At 45.2% G+C, this 26419-nt stretch overlaps 1 pseudogene; it reads right to left on the minus strand.

Annotated features, from left to right (window-relative positions):
* Nucleotides 1–3886: 3886 nt before the first annotated feature.
* Nucleotides 3887–13759, minus strand: LOC139257403 (probable G-protein coupled receptor 139; annotated as a pseudogene).
* Nucleotides 13760–26419: the final 12660 nt, after the last annotated feature.

Here is a 26419-nt window from a genome sequence, read left to right on the forward strand (position 1 = left end):
GATTCTGAGCATCCCCTGTTTGATTATCTGCACTGCTCGTTCCGCCTGGCACTTTGATGCTGGCTTGAATGGTGCCGTTCTGACATGGTTGACTCCATTGCCTGCCATGAAGTCCTGGAATTCAGTGCTTGTGAAACACGGGCCATTGTCGCAGACCAGGACATCCGGTAGACCATGGGCAGCGAACATTGCCCATAGACTTTCTACCGTGACAGAGGATGTGCTTGAATTTAAAATGGCACACTCAATCCATTTGGTGTAGGCGTCTACTACAACCAAATACATTTTTCCCATAAAAGGACCTGCGTATTCCACATGGATGCGTGACCATGGCTTGGCGGGCCAGGACCAGGGGCTAAGGGGAGCTTCCCTGGATGCCTTGCCCAGCTGGGCACACGTGTTGCACCTGCGAACTCAAAGTTCCAGGTCTGCATCTATCCATGGCCACCAAATGTGTGACCTGGCAATTGCCTTCATCATGACAATGCCCTGGTGCTCATTGTGAAGTTCTCTGATCAACACCTCTCTGCTTCTCTGAGGCATGACTACTCGGTTTCCCCACAGTCGGCAATCGGCCTGAATCGAGAATTCATCTCTGTGCCTATGAAACCGTTAAAATTCCTCAGGGCGTTCCTCAGGGCATGCCCCGCAATGGCAAACATTTAGAGACGGCATGGCTGAACGACAACAATTGTACATCCCTGTCTGGCGTAAAAATAAAAAAGGTAAGGTGGCTCAACCGTGGCTATCAAGGGAAATCAGGGATAGTATTAAGCCAAGGAAGTGGCATACAAATTTGCCAGAAATAGCAGCAAACCCGGGAACTGGGAGAAATTTAGAACTCACCAGAGGAGGATAAAGGGTTTGATTAGGGCAGGGAAAATAGAGTACGAGAGGAAGCTTGCAGGGAACATTAAGACGGACTGCAAAAGTTTCTATAGATATGTAAAGAGAAAAAGGTTAGTAAAGACAAATGTAGGTCCTCTGCAGTCAGAATCAGGGGAAGTCATAACGGGGAACAAAGAAATGGCAGACCAATTGAACAAGTACTTTGGTTCGGTATTCACTAAGGAGGACACAAACAACCTTCCGGATATAAAAGGGGTCAGAGGGTCTTGTAAGAAGGAGGAACTGAGGGAAATCCTTATTAGTCGGGAAATTGTGTTTGGGAAATTGATGGGATGGAAGGCCGATAAATCCCCAGGGCCTGATGGACTGCATACCAGAGTACTTAAGGAGGTGGCCTTGGAAATAGCGGATGCATTGTCAGTCATTTTCCAACATTCCAACGACTCTAGATCAGTTCCTATGGAGTGGAGGGTAGCCAATGTAACCCCACTTTTTAAAAAAGGAGGGAGAGAGAAAACAGGGAATTATAGATCGGTCAGCCTGACATCGGTAGTGGGTAAAATGATGGAATCAATTATTAAGGATGTCATAGCAGCGCATTTGGAAAGAGGTGACATGATAGGTCCAAGTCAGCATGGATTTGTGAAAGGGAAATCATGCTTGACAAATCTTCTGGAATTTTTTCAGTATGTTTCCAGTAGAGTGGACAAGGAAGAACCAGTTGATGTGGTGTATTTAGACTTTCAGAAGGCTTTCGACAATGTCCCACGCAAGAGATTAATGTGCAAAGTTAAAGCACATGGAATTGGGGGTAGTATGCTGACTTGGCTTGAGAACTGGTTGGCAGACAGGAAACAAAGAGTTGGAGTTGATGGGTACTTTTCAGAATGGCAGGCAATGACTAGTGTGGTACCGCAAGGTTCTGTGCTGGGGCCCCAGCTGTTTACATTGTACATTAATGATTTAGACTTGGGGACTAAATGTAGTATCTCCAAATTTGCGGATGACACTAAGTTGGGTGGCAGTGTGAGCTGCGAGGAGGATGCTATGAGGCTGCCGAGTGATTTGGATAGGTTAGGTGAGTGGACAAATGCATGGCAGATGAAATATGTGGATAAATGTGATGTTATCCACTTTGGTGGTAAAAACAGAGAGACAGACTATTATCTGAATGTTGACAGATTAGGAAAAGGGGAGGTGCAACGTGACTTGGGTGTCATGGTACATCAGTCATTGAAGGCTGGCATGCAGGTACAGAAGGCGGTTAAGAAAGCAAATGGCATGTTGGCCTTCATAGCGAGGGGATTTGAGTACAGGGGCAGGGAGGTGTTGCTACAGTTCTACAGGGCCTTGGTGAGGCCACACCTGGAGTATTGTGTACAGTTTTGATCTCCTAACTTGAGAAAGGACATTCTTACTATTGAGGGAGTGCAGCGAAGGTTCACCAGACTGATTCCCGGGATGGAGGGACTGACATATCAAGAAAGACTGGATCAACTGGGCTTGTATTCACTGGAGTTCAGAAGAATGAGCGGGGACCTCATAGAACCGTTTAAAATTCTGATGGGTTTGGACAGGTTAGATGCAGGAAGAATGTTCCCGATGTTGGGGAAGTCCAGAACCGAGGATCACAGTCTAAGGATAAGGGGTAAGCCATTTAGGACCGAGATGAGGAGAAAATTCTTCACCCAGAGAGTGGTGAACCTGTGGAATTCTCTACCACAGAAAGTTGTTGAGGCCAGTTCACTAAATATATTCAAAAAGGAGTTAGATGTTGTCCTTACTAATAGGAGGATCAATGGGTATTGAGAGAAAGCTGGAATGGGGTACTGAAGTTACATGTTCAGCCATGAACTCATTGAATGGCGGTGCAACTCGAAGGGCCAAATAGCCTATTCCTTCACCTATTTTCTATCTTTCTGACAATGTTTCTATGTACGTGGCTGCCCAGTCCCCATTCAGGACACAATTCTTAACTAAAGACAGTAGCGGGTCTTTATTTATCCAGACTTTTAACCTGATAGGCTGTCACAGATGTGCCTTCGCTTTCGAAAGCTTCAACAGCCATGACCATCTCAGCACCATGCTCGGTAGCCCCCTCAGTGCTGGCTAGTGGGAGCTTGCTGAGTGCATCGGCGCAGTTTTCAGTGCCCGGTCTGTGCCGAATTGTGTAGCCATGGGCGGCTAACGTGAGTGCCCACCTCTGTATGCGGGCCGATTCATTCGCATTTATGGCCTTGTTGTCGGTCAAAAGGAACGTTAGGGGTTTGTGATCTGTCTCCAGCTCAAATTTCCTGCCAAACAGGTACTGGTGCATTTTTTTTTACTGCATCTACACATGCTAGCGCCTCCTTTTCTAACATCCCGTAGCCCCTTTTGCCTGGGACATACTCCTGGAGGCATAAGCTACCGGCTGTAACTGACCCTTGGCATTCACATGCAGCAACACACACCTAACCCCATTGGACAACGCATCGCACGTTAGAACAAGTTTCTTAAACGGGTCATATAACGTTAACAGAGTGTTGGAGCAGAACAAGATACGTGCTCTATCAAAAGCCCTTTCCTGGCTGTCCCCCCAGACCCATTCGCGACCTTTGCGAGGGAGCATGTGTAGCGGCTCTAACAGCGTGCTCAATTTGGGAAGAAAATTACCAAAAAAGTTCAGGAGCCCCAGGAACGAACACAGCTCTGTCATGTTACGGGGTCTGGATGCTCTCTGGATCGCTTCCGTTTTGGAAGCAGTGGGACTGATCCCGTCTGCTGCTATCCTCATCCCCAGGAATTCTACCTCTGGGGCTAGGAAGATGCACTTCGCCTTTATCAGTCGCAGCCCAACCCGGCCCAGTCTGCGTAGCACCTTCTCCAGGTTGTGGATGTGTTCTTCAGTATCGTGATGCGTGATGAGGATGTCGTCCAGAAAAACCATCGTCTTTGGAATCGACTTAAGGAGGCTTTCCATATTTCGTTGGAAGATCGCGGCGGCCGAGCGAATCCTGAACGGACATTTGTTATACTCAAACAACCCCTTGTGCGTTGTGATGGTGGTCAGCTTCTTCGACTCACTCGCCAGCTCCTGGGTCATGTAAGCTGTGGTCAGGTCCAATTTTGAAAAGATTTTGCAACCGGATATAGTCGCAAAGAGGTCCTCCGCTCTCAGTCGAGGGTACTGGTCTTGGAGTGACACCCGATTGATGGTGGCCTTGTAATCGCCACATTTCCTGACCGACACATCCGCCTTGAGCACCGGCACAGTCGGGCTCGCCCAGTCACTGAATTCGACTGGCGAGATGAAGCCTTCCCTCAGCAGGCGATCCAATTCGCCTTCTACCTTTTCCGCATCACGTACGGCACCGCTCTGGCCTTGTGGTGTACTAGCATGGCGTCCGGGTTTATGTGATTCACTACCTTGGCCCCCAAGAAAGTGCCGATGCCGGGTTGAAAGAGTGAGTCAAATTTGTCCAGGACCTGTGAGCATGATATTCGCTCCACAGAATCAATTGCATTTCCAGTTCATGACAGCAAGCCAACTTCTCCCCAGTAGTGCGGGACCGTCCCCTCGGACAATCCAGTGTGGCAACCTGTTCTCCGAATCTTTGTGAGTCACGACTACCGTGGCGCTGCCTAGCACCGGAATGGTCTCCTTTGTATATGTCCGTAGCATGGCGGCAATGAACAATAATTTTGGCCTCCTGGCCTTGGACACCCACAACTTTTCGAACTGTTTGCTACTCATCAGGGACTGGCTGGCCCCCGTGTCTAGCTCCATTAATACTGGGATGTCATTGAGTAGCACTTTCATCATTATAGGTGGCGTCCTGGTATATGAACTGTATACATGCTCCACATGAACTCGCTGAACATCAGCTTCCAGCGATTTCCCCCAGTATTCGTTTGGCCTCGTAGGGCTTACATCGGGCCCGTCTTCCTCGTACTTCAACCTGGCTGCAGGCTTCCTGCACATACACCCCAAGTGACTGTTGACATTGCAGTTTCTGCTGATATATTGCTGATACCTGCAAACTCTGGCTGTGTGTTTGCCTCCACACCTCCAGCATGAGTTGGGAGCCCCATTGTTGGAAACAAAAGGTCCATTACCAGTCGATCGTCTCTGACGGTGTCTGTAACTGTCCTTAAGCGCACCATTAACAGATGTTGATGGCCCCATTACTGGCCGCATTGTCCATTGCGATTGCATGAAACGCCGTTCAGCTAGCACTTGTCTCTGTTGAATTCCCCCTTTGGCTTCGACTACATGCTGGGGCATGTCCGATTGCTCTTGTCTGCCTCGAGAACTGTGTGCCGCATAAACAATGTTGAGTCCCTGGTCGTTTGCCGCATTTGAACCAAGATTTTTGTCATACATCGTTCTGGTCTCTTCCTCCTCTGAGATAAATGTCTGAGCTATCAGGGCCACTGCTTCCAAGGTCAAGTCTTTGTTCTCAATCAGTTTCCTGAAAACTCCAGCGTGCCCAATGCCCTCAATAAAAATGTTTCGCAGCATATCCGCTTGCATGCATCTGTGAACTTACCTCGGCTTGCGAGTCGCCGGAAATCTGCAAGAAGTCTGGAACGCTTTGACCTTCTCGGCGCCGGTGCGTGTAAAGCCGGTGTTTCGCCATGTATATGCTGCTCGCCTGTTTAAAGTGTTCCCTGATCTTACCGAGCTCTTCATCAGGCAGTACGTCCTCGATCCAGAAACCGTCAGGAGATGAGCCCTGCGTATGTCGGCCGAATCCTGTCCCAACCATTTAGTAGTGACAAAACTTTGCTGCAGTCTCTCAATAAAGTCGTCCCAATCATCACCAACACAATACCTCTCTTCTGTGCTGCTGGTGGCCATGTTCGCGTGCTTTAAATCCCAGTTTCTCGTCGCCAATGAAATGTCCTTACTATACAGTATAAATCCACACGAAGCCCATACTTGAGAGAAGGTCACTGCGTGACCAGTTACCTTTATTAGCAAGTCCTCAAGTGATGAAGGCGGGTGGTGTTTCCCCTTTTATAGCTGAAAGTCCAGGTTAGGAGTGTCTCCCACAAGTTCACCCCCTTGTGGTCAATGTTCTCAAGGTGTACAACTTAGGTCAGCTTATACATGGGTTACATTGATAGTTGAATACATGACACATTGGGAGCTATTTTGCTGCAGCATTATGTTGAGCATTGACGACAGGTTCATGTGGGCCATTTTCCGTTGCCTGTGGGGCGGCATGTACAGAGTCCCAGCTGCGCTCTTTTGCTCACACTCAGTCTCACTACCTTGTGTAAATTGCATATGCAGCCTCCCGAGTAAGATCGAACCAGTTCAATAGATATAGAGGTTGCATTTACAGTGTCGTTGGAGAAGTTGGGATGTACTTTTGAGAAATTTCATTTAATATATTCAAACAACGAAGCCAGTTTTTAATGAGACCTGGCGTGAGCTGCAGTAAGCGTTGGAGTTTTATTAACACAATACAGGGACAACAACTTGCATTTATAGAGCAGATATAATGTAATGAATCCTCACAAGGCAATTATCATAAAGAAAATTTACACAGCCACATAGAGATTTTAGGATAGATGACCAAATGCTTGTTGAAACAAATGGGTTTTAAGAAGCGTTTAAATGAGGAGGAGGTAGATGTCGAGCAGTGAAGAGGGTTAAGGAGGGAACTCCATAGTTTACGGCCTTGGCAGCTGAATATATGGGCGGCAATGTGGAGCGATTAAAATCGATGATGAGAAAGGTCAGAGGAGGTTTGTCGGGACACTTGTTATAGAGTCTGACTCCTCACTGCGAGACACAAAATGTACACAGCGACACTTATTACACAGTCTGACTCCTCACTGGGAGAGACACACACTCTACACAGGAACACTTATTACACAGTCTGACTCCTCACTGGGAGACACACTGGACACAGGGACACTTGTTACACAGTCTGACTCCTCACTGGGGGAGACACACACTGTACACAGGGACACTTGTTACACAGTCTGACTCCTCACTGGGAGACACACTCTACACAGGGACACTTGTTACACAGTCTGACTCCTCACTGGGGGAGACACACACTGTACACAGGGACACTTGTTACACAGTCTGACTCCTCACTGGGAGACACGTAATGTACACAGTGACACTTGTTACACAGTCTGACCCCTCACTGGGAGAAACACACAGTACACAGGGACACATGTTCCAGATTCCGAGTCCACATTGGGAAAGATACACAATGTTTTCGTTGAAAACATCTTAAATAGTCTGATGCCTCACTATGACAGGCACGCAGTGTACTCAGGTGCATTTATTACAAATCCAAATCCACACTGCGAGAGCCAGATACTGTACAGAAGAACAATTGATATACAGTTTTACACCGCACTGGAATAGATAGATCCTGTACAGACTTGATCCGGTAAATTATAGAAACAGAGAAAGTCAGAGAGAGAACGACTACCGTTAATGTGTGTACCGAACTTCTTGGTCCCACTTTCTTATTGTGAAGACTAACCAGGCCGATTTTACAACAGCCAGCAAGAGACAACGGGCGAATACAGATGTAAAATGCTAGAGACGGCGGCCGCGTCTCCTACACCTCCTGACCACTCCCGGAACACAATGTGGGCTGTATATGTGTGGTAGGTCCTGATGTGTCTGGCTGGAGCACTGAGGAGAATTACTCATTGACCGATTGCTCTAACCAGGGTGGTTTGGAAAGATCGAAGATTCGAACCGTTATCCCTCTGATGACACTCACAACGTCAAGCGGCGCAGGAGTCTGATTGGGTAATGTACAAGAAGAGCTATATTTCCTCGATGATGTTTCTTTTCTTGACTTGTAGATAGGTTGTGCTATGTTCCCCCGTCACTGCACTGATCCCATAGGGCAGTCCAGCTCCGATTTAAACTAATGTGAATCTGTATATTCGCCTTCCCTGACTACATTTAGAACGCAGGACGGTCAGAGGGGAAGCTAGAGATTTAAAGATTGCCGAGCCAATATAGGGAAGACAGACGGCGAGGAAGCCCGTGGTTGAATATCCACGGAGCTTTCCACCAGCCTGCAGTATAACCCACGTTTCTGCCTCCCTGCAATGCAAACTCACTCCGCATACCAGTCCCTAGATATTGCTTTCTACACCGAGCTCTCAGCTTCCACATCTCCCTCTCCCTCGTTCTACCTCTCACACCTTTTCTAACCCTTTCTCCATCTTCTTTCCTCATCTCTCTCTGCCTCTTTCTACATCTCTCCCTCTACCTCCTCTTCCATTCGTCTTTACCTATTTCTCACTCACGCCTTACTTCTCTTCTTCCTCTTTCTCCATCTCTCTGTACCTCTTTCCCCATCTCCCTATATCTCTGTCTCTATCTCTCTCTACCTCTGTATACATTTCTCTCTACAATTCTCCATTTCCATATACCTTTCCCCATCTCCCGATATCTCTGTCTCTATCTCTCTCTCTACCTCTGTATACATTTCTCTCTACAATTCTCCATTTCCATATACCTTTCCCCATCTCCCTATATCTCTGTCTCTATCTCTTTCTACCTCTGTTTGCATTTCTCTCTACAATTCTCCATTTCCCTATACCTTTCCCCTACTCCCTATATCTCTGTCTGTCTCTCTCTACCTCTGTATACATTTCTCTCTACAATTCTCCATTTCCCTATACCTTTCCCCATCTCCCAATATCTGTCTCTATCTCTCTCTACCTCTGTATACATTTCTCTCTACAATTCTCCATTTCCCTATACCTTTCCCCATCTCCCAATATCTGTCTCTATCTCTCTCTACCTCTGTATACATTTATCTCCACAATTCTCCATTTCCCTATACCGCTTTCCCCATCTCCCTCTACCTTTCTCTATCTCTGTGTACCTCTCATTCGATCTCCCTCTACATCTTTTGGCATCTCTCTCTTACTCGTTCTCCATCTCTCTCTACCTCTTTCTCCATCTCTTTCTCTTTCTCCATCGCCCTTCCTCCTCATTCATCTCCCTCTACTTTTTCCATCTCTACCGCTTTCGCCATCTCCGTCGCCCTCTGTCGACCTCTTCCTCCATCGTTACCAACAATTTTTCCTTCTCTCTCTCCGTCTTCCTTCAATTGTCACTTTCTCCTTCTCCATCTCTGTAACTCTTCCTCCAGCTTTTACTCCCTCGTTCACCATCACTCCCTACCTCTTTCTCCATCTCTCTCTAACCCTTCTCTATTTGTCCCAACACGTTTTCCATCTCCCTCTACATCTACCTCCATCACTCTCTCGCTATCTCCACCTCTCTCTCTCTTTTCCTCCATCTCTACCTCTTTCTCCTTTTCTCTTTACCTCTTCCTCCTTCTCTTGCTAACTTCTTGTATCACTTCATATTTCTCCATCTCCCTCTGCATCTTCCTCCATGTGCACTTCGTCCGTCATCTCTGTACCACTCTCCATCTCCCTCTACCTCTTTCTATATCTCTACCTCCATCGTGAGAGGGAGAGAGAAATAGAGAGAGCGAGAGAGACAGAGTGCAAGAAAGAGATGCAAATGGAAAGAGACAGATGGAGTAAGTGGCAAGAGAGAGAGAGATATGGAAAGGGAGAGGAAGATGGACAGAGTTGAAGAGCGGAAGAGAGGCATGGATAAAAAGAGAGATGAAGGGAGAGAGATGAAGAGAGAGAGAGGTAGATTCATGCAGTGATAGGGAGATGGAGAGACAGATGGCGACTATATATATATATATATATATATATATTTGTATAAAGAGAGAAAGATGACAGAGCGAGAGAGAGAGAGACAGAGACAGAGAAGTAGAGAGACAGAGGCACAGATAGATAAATAAAGAGATAGACAGACAGACATAAGAGAGAGAGAGAGAGAGAGAGAGAGAGAGAGAGAGAGAGAGTGATGAAGCGAGTTTGAGAGAGAGAGAGAGAGAGGGAGCGAGTTTGAGAGCGAGAGAGGGAGAGAGAGTGGGAGACACGGTGGGACGGAGAAGGATAGAGTGAGACAGAGAGTGACAGAAAGAGTTGAGCAGCCGCCGGTTTGCGGGAGCGAGAAATAAAACAGTTACAGACATGGCATTTATAACAGACAGATAGTCTTGGAAAGGGAGAGATGAACAGAAATGGAGAGAGAGAAAAATTCACCGACAGACAGAGATAAATAAATAGAAAAGATAAGCACAGTCCTGGCGGTCCGAGTCCCGACCCGCCTCTGGGGATTCCAGTATTCCATCCCTCTGTCCATTTGTCCACCTATCTGTCTGTCCATCCATGCGTTTCTCTGTCATTTCTCCGCAGTGCTCCCATTCTCATCAGGACCACAGCTATGACTGTGATTAGCGGGTTTGCCTATTTTCCTTTACCTGCAGGGTGGTCATTTACTGCATGATCAGGTGAGGTCTTTATGCCGTCTTTTTGAGAAACAACTCATGTGTCGTCTGTGGAGCGAGTCCGCCTTAATGGTTCCAATTATCATTAAAATATATTAACAAATTCAGATTCAGAGTCATTTTAAGACGCTGTGCTCCGAAAGCAAAATCTAATTTCCATCCAGTGCGGAGTGCATGAGATGAATAATGAAATGGGATGATATTCGAGTGTTTAGAAACTTTGAGCTTTCTATGGTTTCACTAATTTAAGAATTAGATTGATTGGCTATTTCACTGCGTTCTGCAGCTCCTCTCTGAATTTAGTTTGTGTCAGCACATAAATTCACGTGTTGGTGCAGGAACTGAGAAGCTGAAGAATTCCTGCCACGCTTTCTGTGGTATAAAGAGGATCAGTGAAGGAGGAAGGATAAATATTTGTAATTCGCTGGTAAATGTAAACTACAACCTGTGTCGCCCACAACAGTATAAAGCTGCCGGTTATACTGAAGAGTAAAGTGATGGATTTCCTACAGTTCAACTTCTCTTTATCCTTGTGATTCTCTCCATTGCTGCGGCCTCGGAGTTCCCTGCGGACTCTACTGGCCGCTACAATACGTCTGACCGTCAGAACATTGAGCAGCAAAATTAGAAAGAATGGAATGCAAGGTGTTAAAATGCGGTGAAACAAGACAAATGCGGTCCATGTGATGGACGTATAGTAGCTCGGTTTAAGCTAACAACCCCAGGGTACATTATCAATTATATAGTAAGGTGCACGTGTAAAATACCAGGGGGCACACTCTAAACAGCTCAGCACACTCACTGTTCCGATAACCACAGCCGCTGTTCTCTCGGTGCAGTATTTTGTTTTCAGCTTCTCACAACAAATGGCCACAAATCGGTCAAAAGTGAAAGCGACTGTTAACCAGACAGAAACCATCGTGCTAGAAAAAACCATGACTTCAATGAGACTGCAAACAGGAGTAATGTTTAGGAATGAATATGGGAATTAAATCAGACGAATCTGCCTTAATATTGGATCAGATATAACGACCAGGAGATCGGCGCATGCCATTCCTACCAGGTAGCGAGTGATACATTTGAAGAGGCCGCACTGGCCACGGGACAGGATCACAAACGCCACCAAATTATCTAGAAAGAAGCGAGAGAATAGGAAGCAGAGAAATTACTGATCAGACCTCTGCCAAAGCAACATTTCGACGGAATCTGGGTGAAATCTTCGATTTTGTTGCTGCATCGAACGGTGGAAGCTGATTCTGGAACTGGGCAGTGCATTCGGGCAGAGAAACGTTTCAAACAGATTTATCAATAGTGCATTGGGAAATCAGTACAGAAAGCGAATAAAGTGAGCACCAGATCTATTGGAAGGAACGAGTGACGGCACAGTGCCGATGGGGAAATGAGAAGGGTTTTTATGGAGCGCGAATGTAACGGGTTAAACCGGATTTTATCTCCAGACGGAGGAGTAAAGACATTAAAGGTCGGGAAGGTTTGTGGAGAGGGTAGGGCATTTGTTGCTGTGTGTTAAGAGATCTGAAGGGGCTGACACAAACCGGGAAAGGCCGAGAGCCCTGGCAATGTGTTTAAGGTTTAGGGTCTGATTGTAAGAGGCAGCTGGAGGTGGAGTTAGTGAGTAAGATTGGGAGGGAAACAAGGAAAATGTAATGTAGGAGCTGGAGGGGAGTCTGGAGCACAGGGTGTGGGGAAGCGGACAAACTGAAGCAGCGGATGAGGAGACAGGGGATTGAATGCAGTGGGAGGAGAGCCTGGGATTCACAGTGAGCCTGCAGCAGAGTGTTAGAGGGAATCTAATTCATAAATCCCAGTAGCACAACTCAATTCATACTTTCAACCATTCGTGTCAGGTAACAGCTCGTTGGTGACAAAGTGTATTCTGTAAATTTATAAAGTAAAATTAGATTTAATATGTTAATTAAATCAGCCTCGTTTTGTATTGAATTTAGTTGACAGAGTTTTTAAAATGCAGTATCCAAATAATGTATTACGCTCAAGAAATGCAGGATCTATTATATACAAGATTTCAATTATCTTTAGATATTCAGTCAGTAAACAAGTAACATAACAATTTACCAAAACAGACTGAGGACCACATAGCGACAGAATAAAACCCTCACAATCTCACAACATCCTAATGTTACCTTCAAGGCACATGTTGTCATCTTAATTGTACTGGAAGTTTCAGCAGTTCAATCTGATTCATTATTCACATAGCTGCCCCTCTCTCTATCCCCACCCTCTCCCTCTCTTTCTCGCTCTCTTTCCCTTCACCCTCCCTGTAGTTTTCCTTCTCAGTCTATTTCTCCATCGCTCCTCTCCATCTCTCCGCATTGTCTCCAATCACTTTCTCAATGCCTTTTTCACAACCGATTCAATGCGAATATCCTGCAGCTGCATGCTATTCTCCTTCCACGTTTTCAATGTTTCTCTTCTCAGAGTCAGTTTGTTCAATGGTGAAGCCTCTGTGAATAGTTTAATATTTCAATAGAACACCCAATTATCAGTCTACTCACCTAAACAATTCCCTTCGTCTCCAATACATGCAACAAACATGATCCTATTATTTTAAAGCGCAGCGCTAGATGGCATGATAGTTCTGTTAACAAAATGACAACATCACCGCTGATACTTGTAATTCCTACATCAATAGTAGGGCTCGTGATTCCAACAGACAAAGTGCAAACTGATACAACATAACCTCAAAACATTTCATTTTGTAACGAATGTTAGTGACAGTCATTGAACGCTGAAACAGAGAACGAGATGTGAAGGTTACAGCTGCAAACTCAGTTCAGTAGCCAGGCCTCCGAAGCAGATTCAGATACATACACAGTGAAATAATATTTCATTACAGTGATAACCAATACTTATTGGAATCCCAGTTAAATGGAACCATATTATTTCTATAGAACACCCACTTATCATTCTACTTACCTAAACAATTCCCTTCGTCTACAATACATGCAGCAAACATGATCCTATTATTTTAAATTGCAGCCCTCCATTTAACACGGATACCATGAACTGTCTAATTTCAATCACTGGAAACACATTCATTAATAATATTCCAGGACAGGTTAGCTCACAACATGAAACTCTTATTTCTGAAGGTGTGATATAAAACATAAAATGCTGGAGATATTCGGCAGGTCAAGAAGCTTCTGTCGACTGAGAAAAAGAACTGATGGTCTGATACTTGCTCTTAGCCCAGACTCCTGATTCCAATACTTTCAGTACAGATAATAAGGTGCTAACATTCTCGAAGGTTGGGTACACAGCGATCGTTGTAGATATAAAGCAGTCAATTCAATACAGAAAGAGCAGAGAAAGATACATCTCACCATTCACTGCTGGAACAGAACAGGTGACTGTGTAAAACATGCAGCGAGTAAAAGATTACCAATCACAGTAGCAAATTCAACAAAGATTTACATAACTGACTGTTGAGATATCAGCTTACCAGGAACTCAAACAGCTGCAAGAACAGGATAATAAATATCTTCTACCTGAAATATTAATGGATACCCCATATCTGTCAGGAGCTGCGACTTCTGTTGGAGTGGAATCCCCTGCTCCGGCCGACACTCTGAGCTGATACATTGCAATGGGCCGTGATTTATACGGGGGTAAGTCTCCACTGACATTGCTGCACCCCTGATGACTGTTATTAGTTTCAGGCACTTGAACAAACACATTATATCAGGACTTTTGACTCTGATGAAAATAACGCGGTGAATAACAATCAAACATCTCAAAGTCGCAGTATGTTACCAAGATCACACCTCTCTTGGGAATAAGGCTGAAGTTCTGTTCATACAATACTGAACCAACAATAATGAGCGGCTTCATCTGCAGTTTTCATGTACTTGTATTGACCATTTTCACTCCTGCCGATTTATTTATAAATGTTACCGATTTCTCAGCAGTGTACAGTGAATCCATGGACACAGACAGACCCGTTTCACTCTGTCCCTGCAGTTTCATTGTTCAATTATGAAGATTCAGTCTCTGACACAGGGACATTTAAAGACCATTTTCAGAATTGGAGCCCAGAAATTACGGTGCATGATATTAGGGAACGGAATCTCAACCACGACCATTCACTTTCTTCTCTCCGCTATTTTAACGCAAGTTGTCAATTCCACATTGGTTAACGGCTCCAGTAAAATCAGAACTGTGCCATCTTCTGACTCCATTCCTCCAGTTCACTCTTGGTCGCCAACTCCCCACCCTCCATCAATGTCAAACGATTCAAAACTCAGCTGTCGTTATCCATCCCTCACCAGTTCCTAATGTCCCATGACCCTCGCCCTCACAGACCTTCATTGCCTCTCCGTCCACCAAGGCCTTAAATTAAGATTCTCTTCAGGGGGATTAACGACCTCCATGGCCTCAACGCCCTCTATCTCCATCCTCTCCTCCAAACATGCAGCAATTCACCATGACCTCTCCATACCTCTGACTCTGGCCCCTTTCAATGGGACTACCTTAACTCTGTACTGGTCTAATCGATCTGATCGTAGTCACAGCGTCTACAGCAATGGATTCTCTAACCACACCTGCACCGTCAACTCCTGAGCTCCGAACTGTCCATTATTTCCCTCTCCTGTTCCTCATCTACATGCTGCCCTTTGTGACATCATCTGAAGACTTGGGCTCTTTTTCCACATGTCTGCTAACGTAGAAACAGAGAAACATAGAAAATATGTGCAGGAGTAGGCTATTCGGCCAATCGAGCCTGCACCACCATTCAATAAGATCATGGCTGATCATTCACCTCAGTACCCATTTCCTGCTTTCTCTCCATACCCCTTGATCCCATTAACGGCAAGGGACATATCTAACTCCCTCTTTAATATATCCAATGAACTGGCATCAATAACTCTCTGCGGTAGGGAATTCCACAGGTTAACAACTCTGAGTGAAGAAGTTTCTCCACATCTCAGTCCTAAATGGCTTAGCCCATATCCTAAGACTATGTCCCCTGGTTATGTACTTCCCCAACATCGGGAACATTCATCTTGCATCTAACCTGTCCAGTCCTGTCAAAATGTTGTATGTTTCTATGACATACAGAGAAACATAGAAAATAGGTGCAAGAGTAGGCCATTCGGCCCATCGAGCCTGCACCGCCATTCAACAAGATCATGGCTGATCACCCACCCCAGCACCTCCCGCCACGCCCTCTCCACATCCCCTGACACCCCCAGCCGCAAGTACCACATCCAACTCCCTCCCGAACACATCCAATGAACTGGCATCATCAACTATCCGCGGCAGGGAACCCCACAGGCCAACAACTCCCTGAGTGAAGAAGTCCCTCCCATCCCAGCCCCACACTGCCTCATCCCAAGCGCATGCCCTCCCTTGACTCTGGACCCACCCAACACCGGGAACACGCCCCCCGCACAAAACCCGCCCCGTCAGAATCCTTCCCAAATGCCGAACACCCCCTGATGTCCACCCCCCAGCCCCTCTCAGACTTCTAAAATCCAGTGAATACAGGCCCAGTTGATCCAGTCTCTCCTCATATGTCAGTCCTGCCATCACGGGAATCAGTCTGGTGAACCTTCGCTGCACTCCCTCAGTAGCAAGAACGTTCTTCCTCAGATTAGGAGACCAAAACTGAACACAATATTCCAGGTAAGGCCTCACTAAGGCCCTTTATAACTGCAATAACATCTCCCAGCTCCAGCTCTCTCCACCCTCCATTACCTCTCTGTTATCTGACTGAAAAGTTTTGCATTAGCTGCAATATTCTCCAGGTAAATTTTGCCAGGATCAAAGCAATTATCTCTGCACCCACCACAAATTCCATAACCTTTTCACCAATTCCATCCATATCACTTGCTATTGTCTCAGGCTGAATATGATGTTTTATAACCTCTGATCCCTATTCCTCTCTGACATGAGTTTCCGGACTCATATCCTCTCCATTACAGAAGACGCCTACTTTCAGCACCATCGACCAACATCGCCGGCACCTGCTGCTCCCTTCGCCCATCTGGCTCTGAAACCTTCAATCATGCATTCATCAGCTCCAGACTCTCTGTCCTCTCATCCATCCGTCGCCACTTCATTGCTCTGACAGTGGTCTCTTGTTGGGACTTCCCTTGTTTGTGTCCACCTTTACCTATCTGAATGGAGACAGAGAATCACTAGCAACGGCTTCACCCCCCTCCCTCATGTCCCGCAACATCATTACAATTGAATAATGCTAAGGATGTATCCTGTCCCTCCATTATTCGCCATCTATATGCTTCCCAATGAATCTTTGATCCACAGATATGGGATCAGCTTTTACATATACATTGATGACTGCGGTTTTAATTCTCGATCACCTGTCTCGATCCCCTCCCTGTGTTGTCAGACTATTTGCCAAACTTTTATCTAAGCAAGCATTGGCAAGTCTAAAAGTATCATCTTTAATAATAGCCACAAATGTTGTGTCCTGGCCACCAATACCAATCCCCACTATGGCCGTCAGTTCAGAATTAGCCTCAGTTCCCTAAAAGATCCGAATTCTATTCTTTATACAAATGTATCACTCCATAACAAAGATCAACAACATCCAACCTCCGTATTTTCGCTGCCTCCAATCTTGCCTCAGTCCATCAGATGTGGAAACCTTCATCCATGCGTTTTTCACATCCCGAGCCAACTATGTCACTGTGCAGCGGGCTAACCTCCCATCGTGCACCGTCCATATACTTGTTCATCCAAAACTCTGCTGAACATATCGTACACCACGCTGGAACCCTACACAAATTACCCCTCTCCTTGCTCATCTATATAGGTGTAGTTCCGCCAAAGCCGCGAGTTTATTTTTCTTCCATTTGTTACAATCCATGCAAAAACCGACGTATCCTGTCTCTATAATATTCCCTAGACGTACAATCCTTCCACGTACTGTGTGCCGTCGAATCTGGTTATTATATTGGCGCCCTCCCTCTGCCCCACAATTGCAAATTGTGCTTTTAGCCATCTAGGAAAATAGGAAGGAAGAACTCCGAATAGGAAATGGTGCAGACCATTCAGCCCCTCATGTCTGATGCGCTGTCAGATCATAGCTGGTCGATATCTTTACCCATTCTACCTGCCTTGATTTTGTAACCGCAAGTAGCACTGCATAAGAAAAACCTAACAAACTGAGCTTCGAAATATTGTACTGACCCACAGCCTCAACAGTTCTTTTTGGCAGAGATTTCCAGATTTCCTCACTGTTGTGTGAAGAAGTGTTTCCCGATATTAACCCTGAAAGGTTTAGCTCTAATTTATAGATTATGTCCACTTTTTCTGGAATCTCCCTTTAGAGGGAATAGATTCTCACCATCGACCCTATCAAACCCATTAACCTTCATAAAGTTCAAGGCTATACAAGTCTGGTCTTTGCAAACTGTCCTCAGAATTCAATCGTTTTAGTACTGGAATCCTTCTGGTGATTCTGCTTTACATCAACACCAAAGCCAATATATCCTGTTTGGGGTGCCGTGCCCGGAATTGAATGCAGGTACTCCAGTTGGGTTCTAAGCAATGCTCTCTACAGCTGTAATAAAATGTCCACCTTACACTCCAGCCCTCCTGAGATAAAGACTATTAGTATAATTTATTTGTGTACATGTCCAGTAGCTTTTCGCGATTTCTGGACATGGACATGTAAATCTCCATGCCAATCCATAGCACTAGTTTCTTGCTTTAAGAACACACTTTGATGTATATTCCTTAAGTAAAAAGTGGACTATGATCACACTTTCTCACATTGAAAGCCTTCTGCCACAGCTTTTCTCATTCAATCTATCAGCGCCTTTGAAAAATGCTGCTCCCATCTATACTATATATTTTGCCACGCAACTTACTCTTGCCAACAAACTTAGATATATGGCTCGCTATTCCCTCATCCATGCATAAATATAATAAAAATCTGCAGCCCCATACAGATCCTCAGGAGACACGACTATTCACATTCTGCCAATAATGTACATACACATTATTTCTGCTCTCTGTCTGCAAACAACTGACACATTCCCGAGCCAAGATAATAGGTTGCCTCCAATTCCAGGCGTTTTCATTTGTGGTAACAATTCATCGCGTGGAAGCTTGTCGAATACCATCTGGAAGTTCACAAAAGTAACATCCATATCTACCACATGAGTTGCTTATTTATCAGTTACCTCCTCCACCTTCCATTTGTCTCCACCTTTAAGGGTATGGTGAGCTGGCAGGCAAGTGGAGCTGAGGCCATGATCAGATCAGCCATGAACTTATTGAACGGGGGAGCAGTCTCGAGGGGCCAAATGGACTACTCCTGCTCCTATTTCTTATGTTCTTAAAAACATTTTTTGACTGAACTTATGACCACACTTCATATTGTCCAGATCTTTGGCTGTGGTCTACTTGTCTCTAATTGTACTTCTAGGAAATGCCCTTGGATATACTGTTCTATTTGAAAGGTGCTATATAAATACAAATGTTACTGTAGTAGGGCAGTGTCCTCCATTCTCATATTTGACTTACTCAAGGTAAGTTACCTATGTAAATTTTAATCAAACTTATTAATGTGACTTTTGTAAAATTACTCCATAATCTATCACATCCAGATCACAAGGAAGAATGCTAAGATTCCTCTTTCTACAATGTAAGAACCTACATTTCTCCACGCCTTTCTCATCCTTCGATACCCAAATGAAACCCGCTCGTTGACAAAGCATTAGTTTCCACATTTACTTATTTATCTGTCATTTCTCATGCCTCTATAATGCATGTTAAGAATGCTTATTGCAGGAAAAGCGTTCTGTTAATGTAAGTTCTTTTCACATACACAACAATATGTCCAATAGTAGTCCAATCTGCGAGCAGCAGCACCATTCACAACAATATGTCCAATAGTAGTCCAATCTGTGAGCAGCAGCACCATTCACAACAATATGTCCAATAGTAGTCCAATGGCGAGCAAAAGCATCATTCACAACAATATGTCCAATAGTAATCCAGTCTGTGAGCAGCAGCACCATTCACAACAATATGTCCAATAGTAGTCCAATCTGTGAATAGCACCATTCACTACAATATGTTCAATAGTAGTCCAATCTGTGAACAGCAGCACCATTCACAACAATATGTCCAATAGTAGTCCAATCTGTGAACAGCAGCACCATTCACAACAATATGTCCAATAGTAGTCCAATCTGTGAACAGCAGCACCATTCACAACAATATGTCCAATAGTAGTCCAATCTGTGAACAGCAGCACCATTCACAACAATATGTCCAATAGTAGTCCAATCTGTGAGCAGCAGCACCATTCACAACAATATGTCCAATAGTAGTCCAATCTGTGAACAGCAGCACCATTCACAACAATATGTTCAATAGTAGTCCAATCTGTGAACAGCAGCACCATTCACAACAATATGTCCAATAGAATTCCAATCTGTGAGCAGCAGCACCATACACAACAATATGCCCAATAGTAGTCCAATGGCGAGCAACAGCATCATTCACAACAATATGTCCAATAGTAGTTCAATCTGTGAACAGAAGCACCATTCACAACAATATGTCCAATAGCAGTCCATTCTGTGAACAGCAGCACCATTTACAACAATATGTCCAATAGTAGTCCAATCTGTGAACAGCAGCACCATTCACAACAATATGTCCAATAGTAGTCCAATCTGTGAGCAGCAGCACCATTCACAACAATATGTCCAATAGTCGTCCAATATGTGAACAGCACCATTCACAACAATATGTCTAATAGCAGTCCAGTCTGTGAGCAACAGCACCATTCACAACAATATGTCCAATAGTAGTCCAATCTTTGAGCAGCAACACCATTCACAACAATATGTCCAATAGTATTCCAATCTGTGAGCAGCAGCACCATTCACAACAATATGTCCAATAGTAGTCCAATCTGTGAACAGCAGCACCATTCACAACAATATGTCTAATAGTAGTCCAATCTGTGAACAGCAGCACCATTCACAACAATATGTCCAATAGTAGTCCAATCTGTGAACAGCAGCACCATTCACAACAATATGCCCAATAGTAGTCCAATGGCGAGCAACAGCATCATTCACAACAATATGTCCAATAGTAGTCCCGTCTGTGAGCAACAGCACCATTCACAACAATATGTCTAATAGTAGTCCAATCTGTGAACAGCAGCACCATTCACAACAATATGTCCAATAGTAGTCCCGTCTGTGAGCAACAGCACCATTCACAACAATATGTCTAATAGTAGTCCAATCTGTGAACAGCAGCACCATTCACAACAATATGTCCAATAGTAGTCCAATCTGTGAACAGCAGCACCATTCACAACAATATGCCCAATAGTAGTCCAATGGCGAGCAACAGCATCATTCACAACAATATGTCCAATAGTAGTCCAATCTGTGAGCAGCAGCACCATTCACAACAATATGCCCAATAGTAGTCCAATGGCGAGCAACAGCAGCATTCACAACAATATGTCCAATAGTAGTCCAATCTGTGAACAGCAGCACCATTCACAACAATATGTCCAATAGTAGTCCAATCTGTGAACAGCAGCACCATTCACAACAATATGTCCAATAGTAGTCCAATCTGTAAGCAGCAGCACCATTCACAACAATATCTTAAATAGTAGTCCCGTCTGTGAGCAACAGCACCATTCACAACAATATGTCCATCGAAGTCCAATCTGTGAACAGCAGAACCATTCACAACAATATGTCCAATAGTAGTCCAATCTGTGAACAGCAGCACCATTCACAACAATATGCCCAATAGTAGTCCAATGGCGAGCAACAGCATCATTCACAACAATATGTCCAATAGTAGTCCAATCTGTGAGCAGCAGCACCATTCACAACAATATGCCCAATAGTAGTCCAATGGCGAGCAACAGCACCATTCACAACAATATGTCCAATAGTAGTCCAATCTGTGAACAGCAGCACCATTCACAACAATATGACCAATAGTAGTCCAATCTGTGAACAGCAGCACCATTCACAACAATATGTCCAATAGTAGTCCAATCTGTAAGCAGCAGCACCATTCACAACAATATCTTAAATAGTAGTCCCGTCTGTGAGCAACAGCACCATTCACAACAATATGTCCATCGAAGTCCAATCTGTGAACAGCAGAACCATTCACAACAATATGTCCAATAGTAGTCCAATCTGTGAACAGCAGCACCATTCACAACAATATGTCCAATAGTAGTCCAATCGGTGAGCAGCAGCACCACTCTCAGGAAGAATGATCGTGCTTGACAAAGCTCATAGCATTATTTGTGCAGGTAACAGACACGGTGGATTGGAAAATTAAGGATGTAAGAAATAGGAGCAGGAGAATTTTATTCGGCCCCTAGAGCCTGCTCCACCATTCCATTAGATCATGGCTGACCTTGTACCTCAGTACTACTCTCCTGCTCTATTCCCATATCTCTTGATTCCATTTATACCTAAAAATCTGCGGCTCTCTGACTTGAATTTAATCAACGCATCCACAACTGCCATGTAGAGAATTCCAAATATTGCCCAATTGCTGAGTGAAGAAATGTAATCTCATCTTAGTCCCAAATGTCCATCTCATTATTCTGAGGCTATGCGCCTTGGGCTAGAATCTGCAGCCAAGGGGAACACCCTCCTTGTATCTACCCTGTAGAAACCTGTAAGAATGTTATATTTCTTAATGAGATCACTTCTCATCTTCTGAACTCTAGTGACTATAGTCCTGGTTTACTCGCATAAGATAATCCCCCCTTCGCAGGATTCAGTTTGGGGAACGTTCGTTGCACTCTCTCAATGGCAAGTGTATTCTTCCATAGGTAAGGAGACCACAACTGAACACAATACTCCAAGCGTGGGCTCATCAGGACCGTACGTAATGACAGAAAGACATCTTTAACTGACACTCGAATCCTCCTGTAATAAAGGCAATCATACTATTTGCTTTCTTACTAGTTGCAGTCCCAGCAATCATAACTGTCAGTGGAACACCCAAGTCCCTCTGAAAAACATTTCCAAATCTCTCACCACTTAAGTCAAACTCTGCTTTTCTATTTTTGCTACCAAAGTGGATAACTTGCCTTTTATCAGATGGAAAAGTACTCATGTCTTCGAATAGCATGGCAGTGTCTCTTGAAATTGCACACAGCATTTATTACACAAAGAACCACGGTATCGGGTGTGGTGGGTAGAGGGCGGAATGTGCGATGCGAAATATGATGAATCTCTGCCCGAAACAGACCGCCTTACAGCCTTATAGCTTCCTGACTGGAACGCAATTATGCGCTCCAATGATAGCTGTGAATCGGTGGGTTGCACCACAAGGGAGAGAGTCCCATCAGAGCAGGTCCTGGAGAAAACTGCTTCAAATCAAGCTGCGCCCCGGGAATCCCAGGTAGTTCCTGAAATTGTAGATCAAGTAGCCTCTTTATCCACCATTTCTCTGAAAACTTTGGGTGTGCCAAACGTATTGTGGACCTTGACTTAGAGAATGTAGATTATGGGGGCGTGGTGACCGCGATCAGACGAGAAAATGTACGAAGACAAATCGCAGAGTTTTATGGGTCGGCCGACTGCACGATCTCAGTTGTGAGCCTGTTGCCTATTCTACCAGAGCGCTACAAAGGGAGTTGGTGTTGGAGCAAATACCGACAGGGCTGCGAGAATTAGGAAACAAATTCACCAGTTGTAGGACCACAGCCACTTTAGTGAACTGCGAGCAGTGGGTGTAACACTCACATGACTTGGTTCTGGGCGATTTGTGCATGGACACGAGCAAAACCGGAAATAGGAGAGCCGATTTGATGACAGCAGAAACAATGATCAGATGGTGAAAGGGCAGGCACTGTACAAGGCCTGAACTTCCCTGGAGAAGGCAGCTCGGACGTGGCTAGTAAGAGATACGGGTGAGGAGGACCTGAGTCCGGATGCGGACCAACAAATACTGGACTGGCGCCTTTGTTTTGATGTCACTGTTGCTTTGAGATATGGGGGCCGCGAACCAGTGGGTATTCGAAGCGCATTGATGATTGCCAGCTTTCAGGGATCCCTTTCTGTGAAAGTGACAGGGGGTTAGATATGATCAGAGGTCGACCAGGATTCCACAAACAAGTTCTTCCCCCGCAGGAATCCCTAACAACTCGGTCATAAACTAAAACAAATAGAACATTGCAGCTCGGATAGACCACGAACAACGACCGTGAACCTCTCCAGGAATCAGAAACACCCCTCTCCTCTTCACCTTCCGCCCCACGTGTAGACTCAGCCACTCCCTACCCGCGGATACCGACTACACTTCTCCCATATATCTGCTGCTCTTTCCTGCTGCTTATTACCCGGACATCCGACTGAATTAGCACCTCCCCGTCCCCCCGTGACAAACCCCTTCCCAAGGAGCGGATTATCCATTCCCTCCGCATCCATTTTGGGGGCAAAAACATGAAGGCAGAATATTATCTGAATGGCGGCAGATTAGGAACAAGGGGAGGTGCAACGAGACCTGGGTGTCATGGTTCATCAGTCACTGAAAGTTGACATGCAGGTACAGCAGGCGGTGAAGAAAGCAAATGGTATGTTGGCCTTCAAAGCGAGAGGATTTGAGTATAGGAGCAGGGAGGTCTTACTACAGTTGTACAGGGCCTTGGTGAGGCCTCACGTGGAATATTTTCAGTTTGGTCTCCAGATCTGAGGAAGGACATTCTTGCTATTCAGGGAGTGAGCGAAGGTTCACCAGACTGATACCCGGGATGGCAGGACTGACATATGAGGAGAGACTGGATCAACTTGGCCTTTATACATTGGAGTTTAGAAGGATGAGAGGGGATCTCATAGAAATATAGAAGATCCTGACAGGACGGGACAGGTTAGATGCGGGTAAAAGGTTCCCGATGTTGGGGAAGGCCAGAAGGAGGGGACAGAGTCTCAGGATAAGGGGTAGGCCATTTGGACAGAGATGAGGAGAAAATTCTTCACTCAGGGAGTTGTTAACTTATGGAATTCCCTTCCACAGAGAGTTGTGGGTATTCATTGGATATATTCAAGAAGGAGTTAGATATGGCCCTTACGGCTCAGGGAATCAAGGGGTATGCAGAGAAAGCAGGAAAGGGGTACTGAGATAATGATCAGCCATGATCATAGTGAATGGCTGTGCAGGCTCGAAGGGCCGAATGGCCGACTCCTGCAACTATTTTCTGTGTTTTTATGTCCCAGTACTGAACCCTGGGGAACATCACTCTATACCTCACATAGACTGGAAAACAGCAGCTGTCTCATTACTGAACCCTGGGGAATATCTCTGCATACCTCCCATAGACTGGAAAACATCAGCTGTCCCAGTACTGAACCCTGGGGAACACTGTATACCTCCCATAGACTGAAAAACAGCAGCTGCCCCAGTACTGAACCCTGGAACACTGTATACCTCCCATAAACTGAAAAACAGCAGCTGTCCCACTACTGAACCCTTGGGAACATCACTGTATACCTCCTATAGACTGAAAAACAGCAGCTGTCCCAGTACTGAACCCTTGGAAACACTGTATACCTCCTATAGACTGAACACAAGCAGTTGTCCCAATACTGAACCTGGGGAACATCACTGTATACCTCCCATAGACTGAAAAACAGCAGCTGCCCCAGTACTGAACCCTGGGGAACATCACTGTATACCTCCTATAGACTGAAAAACAGCAGCTGTTCCACTACTGAACCCTGGGGAACATCACGGCATATCTCCCATCGACTGAAAAACAGCAGCTGTCCCAGTACTGAACCCTGGAGCACACTGTATACCTCCCATAGACTGAAAAACAGCAGCTGCCCCAGTATTGAACCCTGGGGAACATCACTATATACCTCCCACAGACTGAAAAACAGCAGCTGCCCCAGTACTGAACTCTGGAGAACACTGTATACCTAACATAGACTGAAAAACAGCAGCTGTCCCAGTACTGAACCCTGGGGAACATCATTGTATATCTCTCATAGACGGAACAACAGCAGCTGTCCCAGTACTGAACCCTCGGGAACACTGTATACCTCCAATAGACTGAAAAACAGCAGCTGCCCCAGTACTGAACCCTGGAGAACACTGTATACCTAACATAGACTGAAAAACAGCAGCTGTCCCAGTACTGAACCCTGGGGAACATCACTGTAACCTCCCATAGACTGAAAAACAGCAGCTGTCCCAGTACTGAACCCTCGGGAACACTGTACACCTCCCATAGACTGAAAAACAGCAGCTGTCCCAGTACTTAACCTTCGGGAACACTGTACACCTCCCATAGACTGAAAAACAGCAGCTGTCCCAGTATTGAACCCTGGGGAACATCACTCTATACCTCCCATAGACTGAAAAACAGCAGCTGTCCCAGTACTGAACCCTGGGGAACACTGTATATCTCCCATAGATGTTAATACGGAATCTTTTTCCCTCAGTCTGTTTCAGTTAATACACTGACACACGAACACCTTGCTGCCTTTTCTGTAAAAGACCTTTATTGAAGATTCTCCGGCCGGGACTTGTCAAGACAAAGGAACACTCCCAATCAAAGCTTGTTCACCTTCCTCAGGACAAGCCCCTTTACAGCGCGAAAACACAGTCGTTATATATTTTCAAAATATAACACATTCGATTAGCACTTAGTCTATCCACTCCCATTCTTCCTCCCCCCCACCCCCCGCCCCGAGTATGTCCAATGGCAGGCGAGGAGGATCCTAATTAGGGCTCGCCCCGAGGTCAGCTTGTTCATTGCTTCATTAAATTATCCTTCCTTAACAGTAAAACCTATTTCCTTCTTATCAGTAAAAACCATTACGTTACCCTCTCCTATCCGTGATGACTTTTTCTGTCTATTGATCCGTGTTTAACCTCAACTCTCAGTAACCCCGTTTTTTCTGTTGATTCAGCAATTATCCACATCTTGACATTTCTTTAGCTTTTTTACCATGATTCCCTATCTCCATTCCTCTGCCACATTCACAATCTTTCTGTACACTTTCTCATTCCCCTCTTTTATCATTCCCTGATAAACCTGGTGACTATTCCAGGAGTATCGCATTCAGCCGTTCGCATTCTCTTTCCTGGTCTGCCTCGAGCCTCTTCGCAAGGTGTTATCAATGTCTGTTTAGGTTCTCACATCGTATCCTGTCGGAATATTATTGAATTGATAACTC

Source organism: Pristiophorus japonicus, unplaced genomic scaffold (genome assembly GCF_044704955.1).
Source record: "Pristiophorus japonicus isolate sPriJap1 unplaced genomic scaffold, sPriJap1.hap1 HAP1_SCAFFOLD_83, whole genome shotgun sequence".
Taxonomy (NCBI): Eukaryota; Metazoa; Chordata; class Chondrichthyes; family Pristiophoridae; genus Pristiophorus; species Pristiophorus japonicus.